This window comes from Entelurus aequoreus, linkage group LG01 (assembly GCF_033978785.1).
Source record: "Entelurus aequoreus isolate RoL-2023_Sb linkage group LG01, RoL_Eaeq_v1.1, whole genome shotgun sequence".
In the NCBI taxonomy this organism is placed as follows: Eukaryota; Metazoa; Chordata; class Actinopteri; order Syngnathiformes; family Syngnathidae; genus Entelurus; species Entelurus aequoreus.
This window is the reverse complement of record NC_084731.1, coordinates 63557470-63574924: the sequence shown is the minus strand read 5'-3', so window position 1 is coordinate 63574924 and position 17455 is coordinate 63557470.

Here is a 17455-nt window from a genome sequence, read left to right as displayed (position 1 = left end):
GTTCCATGAATGAATTAAGTAAACAATATCAAAAAATAGGATCCAAACAAAATTTATGGAACGCTCGCCTCGGCCGCAGGTACTTGCTGTTGCTCTTGCCTAAACACTGCACTGAATTTCAGGACAGGGAAACCAAAACAAGCTTGCTAGTTAGCATAGGCTGACCATATTCTGAAATCCCAAAAAGAGGACACATATATGCAAGCCAAGGCGGGCAGCACGCCAATCGGAAAATTTGCCAATGATACTTGAACTTGCTTTATAAATAATATATTTATTTAAATAAAGCATTTTTTTTCTCCTCTGTTGACAGTTGTGTTGGCTCTAGGAATTTTCAAAATAGGGTCCCATGGACCCCATCAACTCATAAAAATGGGGTCCCACAGTAAATTTTTGGGGCCACACTTTTTTTGTAAGCGTTTTGAAAACAAATGGTAAACGTATGCATTGTCCTGTTATATCTCACATTCTATATTGTGTTTTGGAAAAAGGTTGTCATAAACGTTACTTCATTCATTTAAAAAAATAATACAAAAGAAAACAAATGTGTATACATATGTAAATGTATTCAGTTATAAACATTCATTCACTTTCTTCTTTCCTTCATGGATCTAAACGTTACCGCTGCTGCTAGTTTTTTTCTATGTTTTTATTGAATAAGTTGTAGGTGTATTTATTTCAGTATAAAAGTGTAAAAAGTGTTTTGCTTGGGTCATGAAATGATGATAATGGTGTGCCAGGGCATACATACATTTTATATTTAATGCTTAAATCTCTGGAGTCTACATCAACTTCACATCTATTCCTCATTTCAAAATGTTTTAGTTTTTTTATGTTGTGTTTTTTGTTTGTTTGTTTTCCGCCCTTTTTTGTCAAACAAAACTATCTTTTTTATGGCAAACAAACAAAATATGCAAAATCTTCCACCAAAAATATTTTTCTTAGTGGAATATTTGATGTGAAGTAATCGGAACATTTAAACTTTCAATAATTCATAATAACATTGATTTTGATTATTATTATTATGTTTTGAGCAATGACAGTTTGAAAGAACAAAAAACATTTTTGTTTTATTAGTCTACATTGCAACTGTTTCTAAATTACATTTCACCTTTAAGCTTTTTTATTTCACTTTTGTTATGTTTTTTTTTATTTTAATAGTATTTTTAGAATGTGCCGTGGGCCTTTAAAACATTATGCTGTGGGCCGCAAATGGTAAAATAAAAAAAATCTGCGTCCTTTCTGATTTCAATGCGTTAAAAAGACACAAGAAGTGCGTTAACTCCAACACTGCTTGACAGTATAAAAAAATAAGTCACACTTATGTTCTGTAACATTCACAGTTTTGGAAAAAAAAGTGCAGAGGTAGAAATATTCAAAATAACCTCTTGTATATAATCTAAACATAAATAATGCCTTTAAAACAAGTTAATTACATTCAAACAAAAAACAGCAGACGAGCTCTCGCCCTGCACAGCTGTTTTGTAGTGTCGATATGGGCTTGTAGATCTTTGGCCCCTTTATTTGCCACAGATACATACGTTCCTGCTTTGCACACAGTGCATTCTGCTTTCCATGTGTCACGGCCAGGACGAAAACACGAATACTTTTTCCGCAAATCATTCGTGAAGTTGCATTTACTTTTCGGCATTTCTTGTTTTCATGTCTGTCTCTCCACTCACTAGCTCTCTCGCTCTGTGTCTCTGCCCCTCCCTCACGAATATTTATGCGTGCGCACACCTTCACAGTTTGTTTTGTTTAACCCCTTCTTAACCGTGGACGTACATTGAAAATACACGCAACCCTAACTCAAAATACATTTGAGGCATTTAAGAAACCCCGCCCGGACACCCCGGACACCCCCGCAAAAGAGGACATGTCCGGGGAAAAGAGGACGTATGGTCAGCCTAAGTTAGCATAATTAGCATCATCGAGTTAGCTTACTTGTTGTTGATACTGTTACGTGAATGGCTGTTGGTGTGTCCCTTCCAGTGCTCAGTAAATACTATTAACTGATTGTCTGTTATAGCATGTCCCTCCCATTGCTCAGTGACACTTCCTTTTTTTTGTTTTCTGGGTTCCCAAAGCGCGAGTGACCTCATGCAGAGAATCTTGCTTGCTCAAATATGTTATTGAACGCATTTAATATTTATATGATTATGTGTCTATTGCGATATATATTTATTGTTTTATTGACCCAGTGCTACGTAGTATTGATTCTTAAAAAAATATTTTCGGGACTTGCGTGGGAGCACTACGTGCGGATAGAAATGTTCCTCTTTTTTGTAAATGTTGCTCTTTTGTCAAAGGGTGCTCACATGCCTGTACTTCCTGTGTTAAAGAAAGGAGGTAGGGCGGAAATCTCAATAAGCCATAGTTTAAAAAAAACAAACATATTTAAACCATATATAAGTACTGGTTTGACAGTTTATACTTGATTGTACCTTTCATAAATAATCCTGAGATATATAAAGTAATAACTTTTTGGTGATAGTCAATGTTGTGTATAACTTAATATTGTAAAATCTGTTATAATCTTTTAGTTGGTATTGTTGACTAAGTGAGTTGTCTATTTCCTTGCTGTCAAGATGATTTCATCTTCAGTATTGGTCCAGTTCCTTTGTCTTTGATGTGAAATGTTTTTGTTTAGGAGTACTGTGCAGAAAAGTTATAGATATGGTCAATTTTGATCATGGTACATTTTTTTTCATTATTGGTACCGTCCATCATAGAGTGAGGAGAACAAAGAATTTATACACTGCTGATTTTGTAGTTCGCGGTCTGTTACTTATATTATTATTATTATTATTATTATTATTATTATAGAATGTTGTCTGTCTATCTGTGTTGGCCCTGTGATGAGGTGGCGACTTGTCCAGGGTGTACCCCGCCTTCCGCCCGATTGTAGCTGAGATAGGCTCCAGCGCCCCCTGCGACCCCGAAGGGAATAAACGGTAGTAAATGGACGGATGGATGGATTATAATTATTATTACTATTATTATTATTATCATTATAGGCACACTTCAGTTGTAAGTGATAGAATCCAAAACAAAAATCCGTAAAATCACATTGTATTCATTTTTTAAAAAGTAATTAATGTGCATATTTTTGCATGAAATCCATATTTGATACTTCAGAGAAGTAGAGGTTACTAGGTGATCAATTCCATGGGAAAAAAATGCTAATTACCTGAAAATCATACAATGTGATTTTTTGTTTTGTTTTATATTTTACAGAATCGCCAGTCTATTAAATATTTGTTCTCTTCACTGTACATAGACTAAGGTCCACTTTGGCCGCTGGAGTTTAAAAATGTGGGTCATTTCAGTAATTTTTTTGTAGTTCAGTATTTCTCATCTCTTTTGATATTGTATAAATGTGTATATGGACAAATTGTGTTAATAGAACGGTAATCTATGGTTCAATGAAATTTCATGATAGGTTTACCAAAGAGGGAACCATTGGTCCATCACCCTACAGTGGCAATACAGCCATCCCATCACTGTATGGCCTACACATCATTTGTCAATTTCCCTACAGAGGCCATACATCTAGCCTATCACCGTATGGCCTCAAGATCAGAGGTCCATCTCCCTACCACCATAGGTCGCTCACTCTATGGAGGCTGTACCCCCAGCCCATCACTGCATGACTTCAACACCACTGGCCCATCACCAAATGTCTACAACACCTTTGGTCCTTCACCCGGTGTACACAATAGCTTGCCAGCTAGCGGAGTGAATCCACCTGACAATAAGAACGCAGCTTTCCTGGCACCGGACAGGAGAGATGCAGGCAACCCATCTGTCGAGGACACTATCTCATATCGACCGCAGGCAGAAAAATCATGGACGCCATTTGATGGTTGTAGGGAGGAGTTCGAAAAAATCCTGCGTGAAAAGCAACAAATCGAAGAAGTCCTCTTGAAAATAGGCAAGTAATTCATGCTAATTTATTCATGATGTAATTGTTTTGCTTACTTAAATTTGTGATTGAGCCTTAAACATAGTATTTTCTTATCCTGGTATTGTTTGTGCTATTGTTTCCCTGTCAGATCCGGGCCAAGTCAGAGTACTTCAAACTCTCTGCGACCTCGTTGGAGACAAATACAGCGACAACAAATCGGGCCAGCAGGAGCTCTTTCCTGAGAGCGGTGTATTCATATCATCGTTTCGCCTTGCTGCCATAAGTCATGCTTCAAAGCCCAATTGTATGCGTTTATTCTACGCACTTTTTGACCACTTTTTTACAGTTGAGGAGTATCAAAATGCTGTCCCCTTTGGTCGCCCTGAAAACAAACTGTCAGGAACAGGAAAGCGCATCCTTGACTGGAAAAAAGTTGAAGGAATCCTAAGTAAGTTTTCCCAAACTAAGGGTGTTTTCAGGCCAAAGTTGTGTAACAATACGAGAAAGTTTGATCCCTTATCGATTGTAGCACACTAGAAGCATAAATGAATGTTACATAATTACAGTTTGTGATTGGCCAAAAAAGTAGCATTGTGATAAGCAATATAGTGTTATGTCCATCAACTTGAAGTGTGGTTGTGTGTACTAATGTACTGTATGTGCAGGGTTTCCACAAGGCATTAAGTCATTAAATGGATTTTGCGTAAATGAAGGCCTTAAACGGCAATAGAAAGCATTAAATGCATTGTCCAGAAGCATTTAAAAAATATAATACAATTGCAGGACATGGCCGATAGTCAATATGTCAAACGGTAAATGAAAATTAACTTAAGAACGTTACGGTCATCGAAATTGCTACGTCTGTCTGTGTGTCATTGTGTGCTTAGGTATACGGTGTTCATTGTGTACTTAAGTATACTGAATTGAATTTGTAGTTAAGTAAACTGTGTCCATTGTACACTTAAGTATACTGACTTGAATGTGTAGTTAAGTATACTGTGTTTACTGTATATTTGTTGAATACCAAACATTAGCGAAGTAAAATATATATATATTTTTTTAAAAATTCTTAAAGGGAAGGGGCGTGGTCCACGTGTTGCCTGTGGGCAGGGCGTGTGCAGGAACCGGCTGTGAAGCAGATGACAGGTGAGTGCATACCTCAGCTGGAACGAGTTATCTAATCACCTGTCTCTTTATTAGCAGCGTTGGGGACCGCAGAGGGTGGACTGAAAAGTTGGAGAGGAGAGCTGGAAAGCGGGAGGAGGAGAAAGAAGGAGAAGAAAAAAAACGATAAAAAAGAAATAAACACATTGTAAACCTGGCAACCAAGCCTGGCGTCACGTCTGTCGGTCCTAAAAAGAACCCCACGACACGAGACTTGTCACATTCACATTTAAACAGCTATAAGTGTTTACATTCACACTTAAATTGCTATAAGTTTTCAAATTCACACTTAAACCGCTATTAGTGTTTACATTCACATACAAACAGCTGAAAGTGTTTAAATTCACACTTAAATCACTATAAGTGTTTCAATTGACATTTAAACAGGTAAGTGTTTAAATTCACACTTAAATCGCTACAAGTGTTTAAATTGACATTCAAACAGCTAAAAGTGTTTAAATTCACACTTAAATCCATACAAGTGTTTAAATTCACACTTAAATCGCTATAAGTGTTTAAATTGACATTCAAACAGCTAAAAGTGTTTAAATTCACACTTAAATCGCTACAAGTGTTTAAATTGACAATCAAATAGCTAAAAGTGTTTCAATTCACATTTAAATCGCTATCAGTGTTTAAATTCACATAAAAAAGCTAAAAGAGTTTAAATGTGAATGTTTCCCAAGTACTATCCTATTCAATTGTGCAGATTAGTACTCATTGTTGACGTAAAAGAGCCATTCCAAATATTTGACCTTGCGAGTGACAGTTGGAGAACTTGACATGCTGGCCAGACTTCCTGAAGACATCATTAGCTGTCAGGGCGGTCGCAGAGAAAACACAAAAAAAAGCAGACCCCCTCCCCATCCGAACAAAAACCTCGCCTGAAGGTCTGATCCGGTCTCACAGGGCAACCGTCCACTGGAGGTTGACATGCGTTGTAAATGTTGTTCTTTGTGAAAGAGTGGGGAGGAACCAGGCTGAGAACACAACACGTTCACTAAAAGTCAGATATTTATGTTTGCGTTGATATTACGTTGAACCGTCATCCGTTTTAAATCAGGAACAATGTTGTTGTTTTCAGATGCAAATTGCAATCCAATCTTTGCCAGTTTTAGGCAATCTTTTAAGTCACATTCCTGTCATACAAGTGTAAAAGGAAGTGATGCAGTCTTACTACTCAGAAGGCCTATCTCCTGACTTCAAGTAACTTCATCTATATTCAATTTATGTTTCATTTCATTCATCTTAGCAAAACTATTTACCGTATTTTTCCGGTAGAGCCAGCCCAGAAAATTTTAGAAAAAAATATATTTTTCCTTATATTAGCCGCAGACACAAGTGCCAAGGATTTTTTAAATGTTTATGTTAGAAAGGTTGTCTTGGTACCAAAATGTATTTCGATACTTTTCGTTACTTTTCAAAATAAAGGGGACCACAAAAAATGTCATTATTGCCTTTATTTTAACAAACAATCTTAGGGTACATGAAACATATGTTTATTATTGCAATTTAGTCCTTAAATAAAATAGTGAACATACTAGACAACTTGTATTTTAGTAGTAAGTAAACAAACAAAGACTCCTAATTAGTCTGCTGACGTATGCAGTAACATATTGTGTAATTTATCTACCTATTATTTTGTCAACATTATGAGGGACAAACTGTAAAAATGGATTATTAAGCTACTTATTCATTTACAGTTATTTGCTTATTTTCTTTTTTAACATGTTTTATCTACACTTCTGTTAAAATGTAATAATCACTTATTCTTCTCTTGTTTGATCAATCAATCAATCAATGTTTATTTATATAGCCCTAAATCACAAGTGTCTCAAAGGGCTGTACAAGCCACAACGACATCCTCGGTACAGAGCCCACATACGGGCAAGGAAAAACTCACCCCAGTGGGACGTCGGTGAATGACTATGAGAAACCTTTGATACTTTACATTAGTTTTGGATGATACCACACATAGGTATCGTCTGATACCAAGTAGTTACAGGATTGGTCATATTCAAAGTCCTCATGTGTCCAGGGACGAATTTCCTGAGTTTATAAAAATAATATGAATAACAAAATAAAACATTTGTGATGATTAAAAAAAATCGGTGTAATCATAGCAGTATCAATGAGATACGCTCTTGTACTTGGTATCATTACAGTGGATGTCAGGTGTTAATCCACCCATGGCATTTGTTTACATTGTGACGCCGATGAGCTATTGTATCCTCCTACGTTGTGTAGTGAAGCATGTTTAGCTATTCCTCGTCCTCCAGTGATAATGCTACATGTAGGAACCTTACTTTGTCGCCATGGAGGCGAGGATTAGTGATTTCGAAGTAGCTAAAACACTGCCGACTGCGGATGGACGTTAGCGGACGGCGTGGCGAAGTTGGTAGAGTGGCTGTGCCAACAATCGGAGGGTTGCTGGTTACTTGGGTTCAATCCCCACCTTCTACCATCCTAGTCACGTCCGTTGTGTCCTTGGGCAAGACACTTCACCCTTGCGCCTGATGGCTGCTGGTTAGCGCCTTGCATGGCAGCTCCCGCCATCAGTGTGTGAATGTGTGTGTGAATGGGTGAATGTGGAAATACTGTCAAAGCGCTTTGAGTACCTTGAAGGTAGAAAAGCGCTATACAAGTATAACCCAATTATTATTTATGTATTAAAGCACCTCTTCCTGAGGGCGTTTCGGTGTTATAACTTCACCTTTATCTTTACACCAAAATGCGTCCATTTTCCCTTTTCTGTCTACACACTGTGTCTGCTTGTAAGTACTCCGTGTGTGTGCGCTGCAGAACAGGCTCCTCTGCTCGTAAAACCAGCAATGTCACAACGTGACGACGCGCTGTCATGCCTGTCAAAAAAAGAGGAGTGGGGGGGACCGGTTCTTTTTAGAGGCGGTATAGTACCTAATGATTTATTAGTATCGCGGTACTACACTAGTATCGGTATACTGTACAACCCTAGTTTATGTGACAGGTCTGTACCTGTGATAGGTTTGCAAATGGCGATCACACCATGGACTTCTTCACAGGAGGTTTTATTCTGAAAATGAAGTAAAAAAACACATCAACTCCTTCTCTCTGACTCCTTCCTCAGCATTGCAAGTAGCAAAGTGAACTTTGAACATGTTGTGACAGACTCTCACTGTCGTGCGGGTTTCCAGGACCATCTAGGAAGGACATGTTGCGGGCAGGTTTTGACTTCTTTATTATTTCAATCAGAAACCTTCGTGTCGGTCGCTTTTCAGCTCCGGATCCACCTGCTCGCTCCTCCGTTTCTGCCATACTTGCCAACCTTGAGACCTCCGAATTCGGGAGATGGGGGGTGGGGGCGTGGTTAAGAGGGGAGGAGTATATATTTACAGCTAGAATTCACCAAAAGTCAAGTATTTCTTATATATATATATATATATATATATATATATATATATATATATATATATATATATATATATATATATATATATATATATATAAGAAATACTTGACTTTCAGTGAATTCTAGCTATATTCTATATATTATATATATATATATATATATATATATATATATATATATATATATATATATATATATATATATATATATATATATATATATATATATATATATAAATAAAATAAATACTTGAATTTCAGTGTTCATTTATTTACACATATATACACACATAACACTCATCTACTCATTGTTGTACTTGAAAGTGCAATGCTTTGCAGCCAGAAGCACAGCCTTATATACTACAAACGTACATACATACTAAATACACAGTAATGAAAACACAGTTGTTCTACTAACTGTACTGTGCTTGCTGCTTACATAAAAAAAACAAAAAAACACTTACCTTTCACTATTTGAGTAGCCTTTGTTCTGCCATTTGCGTACTGGCAAGCGATCTCTGAATCCGGGAACATATCCTTCACGGATTTGTTGAAGACATCCGCAAATGAGAACGGGATGTTGCTTCTAGCTTTGTCTCGGCATAAGTTACACCCTCGGGTCTCCATTTAGCGAGGTGGCCCATAATACTGGGCTGGGACCGGTGCAGCGCTGCCGCCACCTTGTGCTTCGCTGACCGTTCATGAGTGAGTATATCCGTTCGGCCACCGTGTTCAATGGAGAAGTCTGTAATATAAAATTTACAGGCAGCATACCCCTTCCCCTTCGAACTATCCTGGATGAACTGAAATTCTTGTTTCCATTAGTTTTGGAACTTACAAGCGTATTTCTTCATCTTACTCGTCGTCGGCATCGCCATGTCTGTATCTTCCTCGTTCTTCTGCTTCGTCTCCTTGTTGTGTGCGCAGTTGTGCACTGCACTCTCTAAAAGCCGTAGATGTTATAACGTGATTGGGCAGGCACGCTGTTTATATCGTGGGAAAGTGGACGTGAAAACAGGCTGTCATCACTCAGGTCCGCATGGAGCTGGAGGGGGCGTGGCCTCAATCAATCAAAAGCTTCCAGCTCCGGCTGGAAATCGGGAGATTTTCGGGACAATATTTGTCCCGGGAGGTTTTCGGGAGAGGCGCTGAAATTCGTGAGTCTCCCGGAAAATTCGGGAGGGTTGGCAAATATGGCTTCTGCTCTTCAGCCGGACGCATCGTCGTCTGCGCCTGGCTCTCTGCCTCTCGCGCTCCGCATCCGCTTCTCGCCGTCTGTCTCTCGCTCCTGGTCGCTTCCGCTCTGCATGTGTTTCTGCGTGTCTTGCCTCTGGCTCTCCACCTCATTCTGCCCCATCGTTCTCGGCTGCTGTCTTTTTAAACACTGCGAGGGGATCAGCTGATTGTGACCAGCTGCGCAATCCACGCACCTGTAGTCCATATGGACGCGGGTCCGCCGGCCCCGCCCCGCCGTCGATCCGCCGGGCCCGCCTCCCCACACATGTGTTCTTAAATACACAACATTTGATCACTATGCATGACAGGTGTCAAACTCAAGGGCCGGGGGCCAGATCTGGCCAGCTACGTCATTTTATCTGGCCCGCAAACACCTGGAAATTATGTGTCAATAAAGTACTTCATATTTTCTCACTAAATGTCATTGATTTTTTTCATTTTGACAGAAAAAATATATGTACTGCTTGAAATTGCATACCTTTTCAACTTTAATAGTATCCATTATTGCAAACATGTTTTTGTCTAAATAAAAATACTTAGCTTTACAGCAAACTACCCATCAAATTCATAAAAATGACAATACATTTTACGTTGTTCTTTACAGCATATTACTGTAAATTAAAAAAAATTACTAATGTTTTTGCGTTAAAATTCTGTCGACTGAGCTGCCAGTTTTTGACTGTAAAATCTTGTTTTTAACGGTGTATTACTGTAAATGGAAAGACGGTATATTTGTTTTTACGGTAAAAAAAACTCAGACATCTTATAAGTAGATGCATCATTGGCTGCTGTGACGCGAGAAATTGGGCCGCCATCTTGAAGTGGTGATGAGGAGCCGGCGAGCAGCCTAAACTGACAGTTGACAGGTAGAAAACAAAGATGCCGGGCTGGTGTTCAGCGTTTTCCTGCTCAAATGAGCAGGAATCGGGGATTACTTTTCACAAGTAAGATTTAACATTAACGTAGTATTGGTTGTATTTTGTGAAAATAATATTACCACAGAGTTGAGAAAGAGCAAAGATCTTCAATAGTACTGAAATCGTAGTCGCTAGCAAACAAGAGTATGACCATAATAGAACTGCTTGTCAATGAAATTAATTACATTTAAAAATGTCATACTTGAATAACATAAAGTTGAAATAAATGATGAAGATCAAGATTGTAAAAGCCAACAGGGGTAAAATTTAGGACCACGGTCCAGATTGTGTAGGGGGGTAGTACATGTTAGCTAACTAGACAATCAGATGGACAGTGGCTATACAGTATTATAAATTTAGTCTAGCTTTCCAACCCAATTTTTATGTAGGATATACGCATGTATATATAACCTAATCATATTGTTTCTTGAATTTAAAAATAGCTGACCGTTTATTACTTCTCTGGGATTATATTCCCAGTTTTGATCTCGGACGTCTGGTCACTTATAGCATATAAGAATATTCTATTACTGTTAAGCAAACTATGAATAATAAAACATGCCAAAACATGTGTCCTTTATCATAGCTACACGTATGACAAAAAAATGCGTGAAAATCAGTGGTATTCAGTGAGGTAAGATGAATTAAATGCGCTGACAGTTCATTGCTCCTGCCAAATGAATTGCACAGAGTGGAGCAAATCACCGCTCCAAGATGGCGGCCCCGCGTCTCGTCAGCGCCAGTAGGCAGTAACGCTCGATGCTGCGTACCCTTAGAAGATGTCTATGGAAAAACTGGCAGCTAAATTGCCAGAATAAAAAAATCACTTGTACTGTTTTTCCATCAACATATTTTTTTTTTTAGATTTGAGAAACACCTTGCGGTGCAGGTTGAACACATAATCAGTAAAGAACTGAGGTTCATTGGGTGTTTCGGGTCTTTGATCTCTATACACCCTCGCCTGGGCGACCCAACCGGGGCTGATCAGGCCCCGGCTTGTGTCCAAGCAGCGAACTACTCCATCCGTCTCCCCTCTTGATCCACAACCACTTTGAGGTTTTCTCAGCAGCCTCACTGACAATTCTGGTGGCTTTTCTCTCCAGCAAAAATCTGATTCCAAGAAGTCTGAATGCTCGATGCACCGATTGCCCTAGAAAGTCCCTGCAGCCCACTTCTATAGGCTCACAGCGGGCCCTCCAGCCGCTCTCTCTGCATGTCTCGACCAGCTCAAGGTATTTGGCCTTCTTTCGATCATGGGCCTCCTCCATCCGGTCTTCCCAGGGGACTGTAAGTTCCAGCAGCACAACATGCTTCGTTGAGTCAGAAGTTAAGACAAGGTCTGGCCTCAACGAGGTCCTTGCTATGCGCTCTGGAAACCTCAGCTGTCTGCCAGTCACGGGCTAGCAGTCCGCTTGGGGCCTTACGTCCAACCTGTGGTTTGTCCCCTGCCTTGACGAAGGAGATGTTATGCCTGACTGAGAGCTGGTGTTTGCTCTGCTGGATTCCAGTGCCAATGGTGTCTGCTACTGCCTTCAGCACCTGGTCGTGGCGCCATGTGTACCTCCCCTCTCCCAGGGCTTTAGGGCAGCAGCTCAGGATGTGCTACAGGGAACCCCGTGCCTTGCACAGTGGACATTCAGGTGTTTCTACTAGCCCCCAGCAATGAAGATTAGATGGACTTGGGAGTACATCATACACTGACTGGATCAGGAACTTGAGTCTTGCTGGTTCTGACTTGCAAAGTTCTGTCCAGGTGATCTTCCGGGTAGATGCGTGGTCCTAATTTGTACAGGCTCCTTGCTGGCGCATGGCCACTGTCTTGCTCCGGCGTTCCTCCTCAACCTCTGCACGGATCTCTCCCTGCACCATCAGCCGTCTCTCTCGACCCTGGGCTTTGTCGTAGCGTGGTCTTGTAATGCTACCCAGCCCAGCTCGTCCGACTGCCACAGCACCTACTAAGACGCCATGTCTCAGCCTTGCTTCTGCCTGGTCAGCGGCCTCCTGTGCCTTCCACTGCCTCCCAGTTCTGACCTTGATGCCAGCAGAGGAGACTCTGGTGTCAGATGACTCTCTGTAAAGTAAGACCTCCCTGGCTCTGGTGACTTTAAACTCCTCTGTCAATCCGGTGAAGGGAAGTTGCAGCTTGTTGGTGTTCCCATACAGGGCGATGCTGCTTAGGCTCTTTGGCAAGCCCAGCCACTTATGCAGGTGCTGGCTGATGTTGCGTTCGAAGCCCTCCACAATGGTTACTGGGACTTCGTAGATGAACAGCGGCCAAAGGATTCTCGGCAGGATGCCATGTTGGTATATCCAAGCCTTGAACTTTCCGGGGAGGCCCGACTTGTCCACTGCTGATAGCCAGGTCTTCAGCTCCACATGGGCTGAGTGCACTGCTGCCTTGTCCTTCAGGGTGCTGTCAAAGATCTTCCCTAGACTCTTCTCAGGCTTCTCTGACTCTGATGGTATGGGACTCCATCCAGGCTGAAGCGGTGTTTGTCCTCCACTCTACCCTTCCTCAAAACCAGGGACCTGGACTTGGCTGGCTTGAACATCATTCTCGCCCATGTGATGATCCTTTCCAGTCCGCGGAGGAGCCACCAACACCCTGTCACTGATGTTGTTGTGACAGTCAGATCATCCATGAAGGCTAGGATCTGAGGTTGGCGAATGCCGGAACTGGACTTCGGACCCCTGCATTCCACTTCTGCTGCCTTGACCAGCATGTTCATCGCTAGGGCGAACAGTGCCACTGATATGGTGCACCCTGTGATGATGCCCTTCTCCAGGCGGTGCCATGCAGATGTTATTGCTCCAGAGGTGAATCTCAGACTGAAACTACTGTAGTAGTCTCGTATGAGTTCAGTGATCTTCTCTGGAACATGATGTGTCGTCAAGGCTGTTGTCACAAGCTTGTGTGGAATGGATCCATAGGCATTGGCAAGGTCAAGCCAAAGGACAGCCAGGTCTCCTTGATTTTCCCTTGCCTCCCGGATCAGCTGGGTAACCACTCCTGTGTGTTCCAAGCAGCCTGGCATGCCTGGGACTCCTCCCTTCTGCACTGTGGTGTCGATATAGGAATTCCTCAGGAGGTACTCTGTCAACCTGTTGGCAAGAATCTTAAAAAAGATCTTGCCTTCCACGCTGAGCAGGGAGATGGTGCGGAACTGCGTGATGTCACTTGCACTCTCCTCCTTTGGGATCCAGACACCCTCTGCATGGCGCCACTGCTTGGCTGCCTTCCCCCTCCGCCATACTACCCTGATGAGTCTCCACAGCCTCTCCAGGAGTCTCGGGCAAGGCTTGTAGACTTTGTATGGCACTCCACTCGGGCCTGGGGCTGCGCTGGTCCTTGCGGCTCGGACGGTGTCCCTGACTTCTGCCAAGGTGAGCTCTTTGATGTTAAAGGCCTACTGAAATGAAATGTTCTTATTCAAACGGGGATAGCAGATCCATTCTATGTGTCATACTTGATCATTTCGCGATATTGCCATATTTTTGCTGAAAGGATTTAGTAGAGAACATCGAAGATAAACTTCGCAACTTTTGGTCGCTGATAAAAAAAGCCTCGCCTGTACCGGAAGTAGCGTGACGTCGCAGGTTGAAGGGCTCCTCACATTTCCCCATTGTTTACACCAGCAGCGAGAGCGATTCGGACCGAGAAAGCGACGATTACCCCATTAATTTGAGCGAGGATGAAAGATTCGTGGATGAGGAACGTGAGAGTGAAGGACTATAGTGCAGTGCAGGACATATCTTTTTTTGCTCTGACCGTAACTTAGGTACAAGGGCTCATTGGATTCCAAACTCTCTCCTTTTTCTATTGTGGATCACGGATTTGTATTTTAAACCACCTCGGATACTATATCCTCTTGAAAATGAGAGTCGAGAACGCGAAATGGACATTCACAGTGACTTTTATCTCCACGACAATACATCAGCGAAGCTCTTTAGCTACTGAGCTAACGTGATAGCATCTGGCTCAAATGCAGATAGAAACAAAATAAATAAATCCCTGACTGGAAGGATAGACAGAAGATCAACAATACTATTAAACCATGGACATGTAACTACACGGTTAATAATTCTCAGCCTGGCAAAGCTTAACAATGCTGTTGCTAACAACGCTTTTTTTGCTCTGACCGTAACTTAGGTACAAGGGCTCATTGGATTCCACACTCTCTCCTTTTTCTATTGTGGATCACGGATTTGTATTTTAAACCACCTCGGATACTATATCTTCTTGAAAATGAGAGTCGAGAACGCGAAATGGACATTCACAGTGACTTTTATCTCTACGACAATACATCGGCGAAGCACTTTAGCTACGGAGCTAATGTGATAGCATCGTGCTTGAATGCAGATAAATAAGCCCCTGACTGGGAGGATAGACAGAAGATAGACAATACTACCAATCACTAGACATGTAACCATACGGTTAATGCTGTCCAACCTGGCAAAGCCTAGCAATGCTGTTGCTAACGACCCCATTGAAGCTAACTTAGCTACGGGACCTCGACAGAGCTATGCTAAAAACATTAGCTATCCACCTACGCCAGCCCTCATCTGCTCATCAACACCCGTGATCACCTGCGTTCCAGCGATCGACGGCGCGACGAAGGACTTCACCCGATCATTGATGCGGTCGGCGGCTAGCGTCTGATAGCGCGTCTTCTTATCCAACTCAAAGTCCTCCTGGTTGTGTTGCTGCAACCAGCCGCTAATACACCGATCCCACCTACAGCTCTCTTCTTTGCAGTCTCCATTGTTCATTAAACAAATTGCAAAAGATTCACCAACACAGATGTCCAGAATACTGTGGAATTTTGCGATGAAAACAGAACTGTTTGTATTGGGATACAATATGTCCGAATACTTCCGCTTCAACCATTGACGTCACGCGCAATTGTCATCATACCTAGACGTTTTCAACCGGAAGTTTCCCGGGAAATTTAAAATTGCACTTTATAAGTTAACCCGGCCATATTGGCATGTGTTGCAATGTTAAGATTTCATCATTGATATATAAACTATCAGACTGCGTGGTCGGTAGTAGTGGGTTTCAGTAGGCCTTTAAACTGGAAGGAGGGTTCTGATGGTGTGGGTAGCCCTCTGCCGGGGGGCAGATCTTCTTCTCTCCTACTGTCGCTGTATGTGTTACTGAGGTGCTGATGGATTTCCTCTTCAGAGCAGACAAGGGTCCCGCTCCGCTTCTGCCCCAGCAGCTGTTTCGTAAATCCAAAAGGGTTTGCCATGAAGGCAGTGCGCTTGCGCACTCTCTCTCTGCCCCTTCTCCTATGTCCCTCAGCACGTCGGAGAGAGATGAGCTTCTGCTTCAGGATGTCCCTGACAGGGCTGGTCTTTCCTCCACTCGCCCTCTTATACTGATGTTTTAAGGCCTTCAGTTCTTTCCTGAGCTGGGCGATCTTGGTCTCCCGCCGGTTTGGCCTGGCGATGTTCTGAGCCTTGGGTTGTTTGATGCCAAATCTCTCAGCACCCATGCTGATGATCAGTGTGCTCATCAGCTGCAGTCGCCGATCAACTTCCCCTCTGCATGCTGCATCAAGGGTAGCATCAACATCCTCGTCAAACTGTCGCCATTCAGATTCCTTGTTTGCAGCAGGCCATAAGACCCGGCGCTATTCAGATGGTTTGCCGGGTACAGCATGTTGAGCTTGGAGGTTCTGGACAGTGTGGGGTGACTCCAGTTCCTGCTCCTCCTCCGTCTCACCAGAGTCAGTACTAGGCACTGGCTCTGTGCGTTGCTCAGCTTGCTTTTTCCTTATGCAGCCCATCATGGTCTGGTGGATCCTCAGGCCTCTCAGGTTCTTACAGACCTTGCCACAAAAACAGGTTGCTGTCTTTGTCGAAAATCCGTCACGTATGTCTGGTACCAAAAGATCCATCAGTTTGGGGTGCTCATCCTCCCCCCCTCTCGGGCACCCCTTGGGGTATCTTTCTTTAGGGCTTTCTGTAGCGTTTTGTGGGTGCTCCCTCACGGGAGCTGCAGTGCAGGGTGCTAACCTTTACTGCCCCGTTGCCGTCTCTCCGGGCTGTCCACTGTCTCTCCAGTTGTCACCACACTTTCACGGTTGTCATCCAGACTTTCCTGGAAGTCACTGGCTAGGCCAGTCATACTAGATTTGAGAAACACCTTGCGGTGGAGCTTGAACACATCATCAGTAAAGAACCGAGGTTCATTGGGTGTTTCGGGTCTTTGATCTCTATACACCAGACCTGGGCATTGTGCGGCCCGCGGGCCGCATCCGGCCCTTTGTACGTCCCTGTCCGGCCCGCGTGAGGCCAATTATAAATTACAAAATAAATTTTAAAAAGCATCTATTTCGAGTGTGCAATACAACGGTGCTGCTTTTGTTTTGAAAAGCGTTATTTGTATTACTTCCGTGTGGACGTATGCTCGTGCGCGCAGCGGCAATCTCAAATTACAAAATAAATTTAAAAAAACATCTTTGTCGTGCGTGCAATACAACTATGCTGCTTTTATTTTGAAAAGTGTTATATGTGCGTATGTCCTGTGAGGGAAGGCGCACAAGAGAAAAGTTGATGACGAATGGCGTGTTTTCAACAAGACAAGTAAAGGTAAAGCTGTGTGCTTATTTGTGGTACACACGTTGCTGTGTTTAAAGAATATAGTGTAACGACCTGATGAAGTAGATGTTGTCTTCTTGAGTTGCGTAAATGAGAAGTGAGGAGACGTGCGTGTGGAAGGAACGAGATATGTTGAGCTGTGTTAGTATAGCATGCTCAATAAAAGTTTAAAAAGAGCGTCAGACTTGATGTGCACTTCTTCTGGACGCTACAATTGGTGGCAGAAGTAAAACTTTGC